This window comes from Cavia porcellus, unplaced genomic scaffold (assembly GCF_034190915.1).
Source record: "Cavia porcellus strain 051 isolate PalLab524CR breed Dunkin Hartley unplaced genomic scaffold, mCavPor4.1 scaffold_25, whole genome shotgun sequence".
Taxonomy (NCBI): Eukaryota; Metazoa; Chordata; class Mammalia; order Rodentia; family Caviidae; genus Cavia; species Cavia porcellus.
The window spans coordinates 24,590,401-24,600,054 of NW_026947508.1; the positions used below are offsets into that span (position 1 = coordinate 24,590,401).

Here is a 9,654-nt window from a genome sequence, read left to right on the forward strand (position 1 = left end):
AAATGGTCATATCACTTAGAAAAAAATCAGTGCTATAAGCATCTGATCAGGTCTTTGGCTTGTGCCATGGGCTTTAGATGTGTTTCTCTTATGAGCAGGCCTTAGTATTAGGGGCCAGGATAAACTACTCATATGACCAGAGAAGAGAGTCCCCTTAACCTAGAGTTGAGTTGGTAACATCAATAGGAAGATGCCTGTTTATACCTTTCCCTTCATCCCAAGGCTTTGATTAAAGCTTTTTGGTAGTTTTTGTATCTCTTAGCACTAAGCATTTTGCTGTTTATGAAGCAGAGGACCCACACATTATGCCTTATGTTTAGTTCGTTCTTCCCTGGATCACTCAGCTCATGAATGGCCAAGGATGGGAGTCTGGATTGTGGCTCTCCATTTTCATTATCTGACAGCAAAAAAGAGAAGTCATAGGCTATGGACTTCTGATAGTCCACCTGTCTGTGTATCTGGAAACCTGTGTATTGAATGAAACAACTGGAGTTGTTCAGTGGGGTGGAGAACTGGAAGGGGGGCAGCCTACCCAGATGGGAGGCTGGAAAGCCCTCTGACAGGGCAGCTTCATGTTTCTTTTTTTTTTTTTTTGTCTTTTTCATTTTTATCGGTACCAGGGATCGAACTCACGACTGCCTGCTTACAAGGCAGGCGCTTATGCCGCTGAGCTAAATCCCCAGCCCCTGCTTCATGTTTCTTAATTTACCACTTTTGTCTTTGCAGCTGTCGATATCAGAAGAGCTACCTGCTGTATAAAGGCCGGCCTGGAGGCATTTGCTGAGTGCAGAGAAGTCCAGGAGAGATCAGCAGTTCTGTTTCACCCTACCCCTTGATCTATCTGATTTACCCACAGAGAGACAGCCAGAGCCATCCTAAGAATCTGTGGGCCCCGGACAGAGACCTTAAGGGTACAGAGGACTGTGATGCTTAACAGTTAAACTTACTCAAGATTTTAGAGTTGAAAGGAATTAACAGTATCTCTAACATGGCTTCTAGATCATAATAGACTGACAAATTCTAATGTGACATTCCCAGGCTGTTTTTCCTTTAGCCTGCAGAATTGGCTGAACACCCTACTGTCACCTCATTTTCCTCCCTGCTGCACCTGTGCTTTGGGTGTCAGTCTGGCAGCCCTTGGTCACTTCCAGAGAAAGAGTAGTCACACTGTCTTGTAACAAGCCCGAGAAAGCCAAGTGAGAAGGTCCATTTACTTTGAGCAAGTTATTTAACCTCTGAGCCTGTATATCTTTTCATTACTTGTCCGAAAAGCTCTTAAAAGTCAGGGTTTTTTCTACTTCACTTCTCTACTATGTTCCTTCCCCAGCAAGTATCTGCCCCTAAGGAGCTCAATAAAGGTTTGGTCAAGTGATGAATGGTCTCACTCTGGTAGCATCCATCAATTTTGGGAAAAAGTCAAAGCCCTATATCTAGATTTTTTTTCTCTATAGCCATATTAGGCCAACAACAGTTTATCCTAACATTTTTTCTTGAAGGATTGATTGGCAAGTCAGTGTCTGATAGACTTCTGGATTTCTGTAGCTTGTGCCTGATTTACACTGAGTTTCCTGAGAGGTTAGGGACTTCCAGTACACATCAAATGATTTAAGGGGAAAGACTCAGGGAGGGAAGCTTTCTGCACTTGAAATGCTTCTGGGCAGTCTCATGAGCTTGTATTCATTTTTAGCAGGAGCAGAGGTATAATGGAAAGAAAGCTTGAAATCAGTTGATTTAAATTGGACAAACTATTTAACCTCTGAGCCTGCTGTTCTTCATTGTTGATGACTCTAAATACTAGCTAATAATGTGATGGTTTAATTTATACCCAGTACTTTGTCAATCACTTATATGTACTGTTTCATTTAATCCTCCAGACCAGTATTTTACAGATGAGGAAACTGAGACTTCAGAATAAATAATTTGGCTGTTTAAAAAAAGATGCACAGGTGCTTTGGAACAGTAATGTTACTGAGATGTGGGACATTCAGGGATAAAACTGAGTAAGTCCTGGGCAAACCTAGATGAGTTTTTACAAGCAGGAGAGACAGGAATGTGGAAAGTAGTTGGAGTTCTGGTCATAGATAAATGGAGACACAGAACCAGCATCACTGTGGAGCCAGTATTAGGATCTTGGGCAAACATTTCCTCAGTCCCCAGGTACATATTATCTACCTGGAAGCCACAGAATCTTGCCAGAAAGCTCATAGGACTGAAGCCAAACTGATCTAAATCAAACCTCAGCTTTTGCTTATATTTAATTTTAAGTTTACATTTTACCCCATAAAAGGATAATATTCCTTCTATAGACAGAAAGGGATGAGAATCACGTGAATGTTTGAAATGCCTATCAGATCTCAACATGACACTGTTCAACACTTCAGTATCCTTCCTGTTTTAGATTTCTGGCTCTTACAAGTCCTGTTACTAGTTACATTTCCCCTTCTCCCTATTACCAGTTAGGCCCAAGGGATCTTCCTTTAAGAGTTCTAACCGCATGAGTTGGCAAACCCACCCAGCTGCCCTGCATGTCAGTCACTACCTCTGTAAGCTGAGAAGGATGACATCAACCTCTCCGAGCCTGCGGACTGTTTTGAGCCATAAATATTTCAGAAGGGCCTTTCTCTGGCTGTTGCCGGGGTGATGGACTCTCGGGGGAGTAGGGTGAGAGTGTGGAGGCAGGGCTGGCAGCCCAGGGCCTGGCCCTGGAAAGGGGAGTATGAGGATTGGCCAAGAGCCAGTGCTCAGCTCTGAAGGCTATCACTGCCAGCCTGCCTGCCTGCCTGCCAGCCAGTCCTTTCTGAGTACCTTACCATGGCCCAGCTCTGTCCTTGCTTGCAGTTTCATCTTAGATCTTCATGTATGTCTCTGGCCCTTCATTTAAACATCTCAAATAGGAGTTGGTGGAGAATCTGCCTCGGTGCAGGTAACCCCAGCACACAAGCTGAGGCAGGGGGCATCATTGTGAGTTCAAGGCCAGCCTCAACTGCAGAGCGAGACCCTGTCGCAAAAAAAGAGCAAAACCAAAACCAAAATACTCTGCAAAATGTCAGACTGGTAACCCATGAATGGAGACACTAGGTCTGATGAGTCAAACTGGATATTCATTGTTCTAAGATTTACTTCATGATCTACTTCAGAGATATGATACCTAATGTCCACATTTACCATATTTCTCAGATTCTAGGCACTGAGAAAGATAGTTTTGAGCCAATGAACCCCTCAACCTGGGAGAACTGGGCAAGCAGTCCAAGACCCCCCCCCCCAGGGCCGCACAATTTGCAGTCACTGGGTTACTTCACAACTGCTTGCCTACCTTTTTTTTTTTTGAAACAGCTTCACTATGTAGCTCAGCTGGCTTGAATTTACTTTGTAGCCCAGGCTGACCTCAAACTCTCAGAGATCCTCCTGCCTCAGTCTCCCAAGTGCTGGGATTATAGTCATGTGCCCAACTGCCTTTCTTGATAACCTAGTAGCAGGGGTCCTGATGAGCTATGTGGACAATGCCCTAAAGACTAACTCTCAGATAAAGCTCTCTGCCTTCTTTCATCCTTCCTCACACTAGCTCCAGCTGCTCAAGATTCCAGGTCAAGGTAGACTACCTTCCCTGACACAGAGAATCCCAAGGAACTGAGTGTAGTGGTTTAGGAAAAGAGTTAAGAGTCTTTGGCTGAAAATACAAAAACCTGGGCTTCCAAATAATCTACACCCACACGCCTTCCTAGAGACTCTCTTTCTGATTGGTTAGGAAGCTCTAGACTGTACATTATGCCCAATCCCCTTTATTCAGTATACATTAAAGAAGGAAGAGACCCAAAGGGGATACTTAGAGCTATGCTTTACCCTGCTGAGGAACCTTGGATCAGGTCTAGGAATCAGCACCTCCACCCAGTAGTGCCAGGCTCAGTGTGTGCTGGGAGCTCTGATTTCTTTGTATCTGGCTCCCTCTGGTGTTTGCAATGTGCATTGCGGAATAATAAGACTCCCAGTCCGGAGACTGAAATTCAGATCAGGGTGAGAAAGAAGTAGGATAGTTTGCTCCACACCAAGAAAAGGAATCCACTGCATCTCCTAATCATAATCACTCAGTTTAACATACAGAATATCTCTTCCACCTGATGTACTTCATTAATCTTTACAACAATAAATGGGAATTACCCTAATTTTACAGATATCAGTTTTTTTGTTTTTTTGTGGGGTTTTTTGTTTTTGTTTTGTTTTTGTCTTTTTGAGACAGGGTTTTGCCATGCAGTTGAGTCTGGCCTTGAGCTCACTTTGTAGCCCAGACTGGTCTGGAACTCTCAAAGATCCTCCTGCTTCAACCTCCCGAGTGCTGGGATTACAAGCGTGAGCCACCACGATGAGCCCGGCGATGATACCATTTTGAGAAACAGAATCAAGTCAAAATTCCTTACTATGCACAGACTTAAGAAGGGTTACATTGAGCCAGTTGTGGTGGCTCACACCTGTAATCCCAGTACTGGGGAGGTTGAGGCAGGAGGATCTTTGCAACTTTGAGACCAGTCTGGCCTACAAGTGAGTTCAAGATCAGCCTGAACTGCATAGTGAGACCCTGTCTCAAAAAGACCAAAACAGCCGGGAATTTATTTAGCTCAGTGGCTCAAGCGCTTGCCTGGTAAGCACAAGGTCATAAGTTCATCCCCCAGTACCAAAAAAAAGAAACAAAGAAAGAAAGAAGGCTTACGTGATCTGAACTTTGTGGAGGATTGGGGATGTACCCGGAGCCTTCCCACTGAGCTATATCCACGGCCTTTTTTTTTCTTAAGGTCTCACTAAATTGCCAGGGCTGGGCTCAAACTCATGAGCCTCCTAACTGCACCACCACACCCACCTTGAACTGAGCCCATTTTTCCAATTTCATCTTCAGTTATTCTCAAAGTGGCCGAGCTGTTCTCGAGCACAGCTTACCTCTAGACTTTGATGACGCTGTTCCCACTATATTTGTTACAGCCCCACCCTAGACAACATTACCCATCAAAACTATGCATTTTTCAACTAAAAAGTGGTTTGCACATTTTTATATGTTACCTTTGTAATAATTAAATGTTAGATGTAGACAGACAAATGTCTGAATGAGAATGGGTGCATTGGTGGCTCTAAGGAGGTTCTGAGGGAGGACTAATATTTAAATAGCACTTTCTGTGCACCAGGCACTGTTCTGTGTACTTTACACAGATTGTTCTCACCATTATCCCAAAAATTATGTGGTATGATATAAAAAAAAAAATGAATGCTTAAACTTTTATTAAAATTAATTTTTAACAAAATTATAGTTGGGGCCGGGGAGTTAGCTCAGTGGCATAAGGGCCTGCCATGCAAGCGCATGGTCATGAGTTTGATCCTCAGTACCAAAAAAAAAATTATAGCCAAATATGGTGCCACATGCCTGTGAGACCAACATTCAGGAGGCTGAGGCAGAAGGATCATGAGTTTGAGGTAGCCTGGGCTACATAGTGAGTTCAAGGCCAGCCTGAACTACATAGTGAAACCCTGTCTCAAAACAAAACAACGGAAACACATTGTCATTAACCCCACTAAAAGCTCTGCCCCTGCCTTGAACACATTTATCTCATTGTCCTTGCCACTTACTAAAGCAGTTCAGCGAGTCCTCTTTTGTGAATGTCTTCAGTCGTACTGTCACGGTTGCCTCAATGTCTTAAATCAATTCAAACTGTTTACAGTCATTTTGACTTTGGAGCAGAGACACATGTCACATTCCAGACATGCTAAATAAGGCAGATGAGAGCACACTAAATGTTTCACAAACCTGACTTTCCATCAGATGGCAGTCTCACCTCATAAAGATATTTTCAAAAGAAGACTTTATCAGAAAGTGGGCAGAGCAATAGGATTAGTGTGTTCAAAGGGACAGAGAGTTTTTTGAGGTGGATTATTGGTAATGTGTCCTTTATTATAAAATTTAAACATTTGTTTTGATTACACCTTATACTGTCCTCACTTTGCATTGAGGAAAACTGAGGTAGAGAGAGGTTAACTGACTTCTTAAACTTGTGCAGTCACTAATGTAGAGCTGGTATTTGAGTCCATATAAATCTTGGCTCTAAAGATACATGTAGTAACTTTATTTATTCATTCATTCATTTATTGACAAGGAGGTCTTGCTGTGTAGTTCAGGCTGGCCTTGACTTTAGCATGTAGCCAGGCTGGCCTCAAACTCTGAGATCCTCCTGTCTCAGCCTCCCAAGTGCTGAGATAACAGGCATGTGTTACCATGTCCCACAATAACTACATTTTAAAGTGAAAATGTGAAAATATTGCCTTCTATTTTTATTAAATAAAAGTGACACTTTAGAAGGCTGTATTATTTTTGGTTTTTTTGTAACAGGGTTTCACTATGCAGTTCAAGCCTTGAACTCACTTTGTAACCCAGGCTGGCTTCAAAGACAAAGCGATCTTTTTGTCTCAAACTCTGAGTACTGGGATTACAGGCATGAGCTACCCTGCCCAGATGGCTGCATGATGTTTTCAGCATATCTACCTACATCAAAACTGTTGATGTAGAGCCAAATTTGTAAATTTGGGCCTTGGCCCCAGAATAACATGACCAAAGAAAAGATCTCAACTCCTAGTCCCAAGCAACATAGGACTGGCATAGAGCCAATGGCATTTCCTGAAAAACTCAAGTCTCCTGGAAGAGCCAATACAGAGTTCTGTTAGTCAGGAAATGAAGGTTCAGAGAGCGGAAGTGAGAACTTCAAGGTCACAAAGCATACATACTGAGATGTATGATCACAGATTTGGAGGATAAACCTAACCAAAATCCTGCCATCATGATTATGTCCACTAGGTAGCCTATAGGAGGCCCATGTGAAAGGACAAAATCCCTAGATGTTTCTGGTAAATACTACAGTAGATGTGTATATTATTCTAGATGATTTCAGTTGCAGTTGCCAGGCGCCAACCTTAAATTGGTGTTTTGTAACAGAAAAGTCCATAAAGTATACACCTGTAATCATAGCTTCTGAGGTAGGAGAATTGCAAGTTCCAGGCCAGTCTAAGCAATTTTGGAAGACCATCTCAAAATTTAAAAGGGGCTGAGTGGGTATGTCATTCAGTGTTCCCTGGTTCAGTTTCCAGTTTGGAGAAGTGGCTTCCACACAAAGCCTTCCAAGTTTGGCTAGCTCCAGGAATTCAAATGATGCCACAAAAATTGCTCTTCTTCTCTCCTGCTGGTCTTGATGTTGGCAATCAAACCAAGGCCCTCACACATACTGTAAGTGCTCTACCTCTGAGCTTCATCCCCAGCCTCACAAAATGATTTCCTGATGTTTTCATTGTCAAACAGGTTTCTTTGTCAATTAAGTTCTCTCCCAAAAAGTGGCAAGACAACTACTAAGAGCTCCAAATTTATATCCTAGGGCTGGAGATTTAGCTCAGTGACATAAGCATCTGCCTGGCAAGCGCAAGATCATGAGTTCGTTCCCCAGTGCCACCACAACAAAACAAAGTGCACAAATTTATATCCTACTTGCTTAACCATCCTGGGGGGAGAGGATAAGGGGAGACAAATGTTTCTTGCCCAACAGAGCCTACAAGTACATTTCATTTGACCCCATTGCTAATAGCATCTCCCCTCAGTCCCAGCTAGTCACTAGCCCGAGGCAGGCTAATCTGAATGCTTTGATTTGCCAAACCGGTGTCATTTGCCAACTGGAACTGCAAGGTGTGACAACCTCACCAAACTACAAATGGAATGAGATGGAGGAAAGGTAGTTTCCTAAAGAAAAACCTGTGTTCTTACCAGAAGGAGGAGGAATGGATGATGGGCAGACAAAATCAATAGTCAGGGGCTGGGGATTTAGCTCAGTGCTTCAAGTGCCTGCCTGGCAAGCACCAGGCTGTGAGTTCAATCCATGATTCCAAAATAATAATAATAATAATAATAATAATAATAGCCACTACAAGGTGGGCACACACTTGTCATCTCAGCATTCTGAGAGGCTGAAGGAGGAGTATGGCAAGTTGTAACCCAGTCTGGGCCACTTAGTGAGACCCTACCTCAAAATAAATAAATAAATGGCTGAGGATATAGCTCAGTGCAAAGGGTTTAATCCTAAGTACCAAAAATAAAAGGAAGTTCAGGGACTGGGTTTTGAGCAGAATTGTAGAGCACTTACCTAACATGCATGAGGCTCTGAGTTTCATCCCCAAAACAGGGGCTCAAATCCTGTCTCATAGTAAAAATCATACAGTCTTATGACTCATTACTTCTCCCATCCTGTTCTCGTGTCTATTCAATCTAAACTACATCAGCTGCCTTGTTATTTCTAAAATATACCAAGCCCATTTACCCAAGGGTCTTTGCATTGACTATTCCCTCTGTCTGAGATTCCCCCTTCTCCAGATAGCTACATGAGGTCCTCATTCCTGTCCTTCAGCAAAGCCCTATTTAAATTTGCAACTCTATTCCCCTTTCCTGTTTTTCCTTTACATTTTCCTTTTCTAACATACTCCAGAATTTACTATATTTATGTCTATCTCCCCCCACTTGACTGTAAGCTCTGCAGATATCAAATATTTATAATTCATTTAATTAATGTTGATGTCTATCATGTGTCAAGCACCGTGCTAAGCAATGGAGCTACATGGTGATTAAGGCTGCTTATATAAAAAAAAGACTGCTCATAAGTCTAGTGAAGGAAATACAGTAACAGTAGTAGTACATTTAGCAAATGCTTCCTCTGCATTACAAGCTTGCCAAAAATAACAATGATGGCTAACGTTAATTAAAATGGACTGTACAGTTAGGTGTTGTGGTGTGCACACGTGTAGTTCTTCCTACTTAAGAGGTTGAGGCAGGAAGATCCAAATTTGAGAACACTCTAAGCAATTTAGCAAGACCCTGTCAATAAATAAGTAAATATATAAATAAGGTGAATAATGTAGTTTAGTGGTACAGTGCTTGGCTAGCATTCATCAGGCCATGGGTTGAACCTCTACTACAGCAAAACAGTAAGACTCAGACTATTCAACATGCGTTATTTCATTTAATCCTCAACCAAAATCTATAAGGTGAATATTATTAACCTTACTGAAAAGACCACGAGCCAGGCGTAGTAGTGCATGCCTATAAACCCAGCATTGGGGAGGCTGAGCAGGAGGAGCTCTGAGATTGATGCCAGCATGGTCCACATGAGGGTGTTCAAAGCCAACCTGAACTACATGTCTCAAAAAAAAAAAAAAAAAAAAAAGAAAAAGAAAAAACCAAGAAACAGGATTTAAACCTCAAAATTGGCAGAGCCAGCATTTGAAATAAGGTGAGGGAAATGAGAACGAACAAATAAAATGAGGTAAAGTGGAAGAAATGCTAAGAAATTAGGGTCAGCAAGTCTAGCTCAAAGATAGGATGTGTGGTATCTGAGGGAAAAATAAATTGACATCCACGCTTTGGGGTGTTCCAAAGTGCAACAAAGCCCAAGAGACAGATGAAAACTTAATTTTGGACGTGTTGAGATGCCAGTGAGGTGCTCTTTGATACAATCTATCTCCAACAGGAGCAAAGAAGTTGTTCCGGCATCTTTGAAGAGGCACGCACGGAAAGGAGATGGTTCTCCTGCCTCTCGAGTCTACTCAGCGCCAGCCGCAAGGAGGGAGTGGGGAACCGCAAGACAAAGA

The 9,654-nt window shown here is 42.5% G+C and overlaps 1 protein-coding gene across 1 annotated transcript in view; it reads left to right on the forward strand.

Moving 5' to 3' along the window:
* Window positions 1–1,372, forward strand: part of Khdrbs1 (KH RNA binding domain containing, signal transduction associated 1) — a 38,281-nt gene extending 36,909 nt beyond the window's left edge. Inside the window, exon 11 of the transcript XR_010043060.1 lies at window positions 727–1,372. The gene's annotated coding sequence lies outside the window, so the exon portion shown is untranslated. The remainder of the gene's footprint in view (window positions 1–726) is intronic.
* Window positions 1,373–9,654: the final 8,282 nt, after the last annotated feature.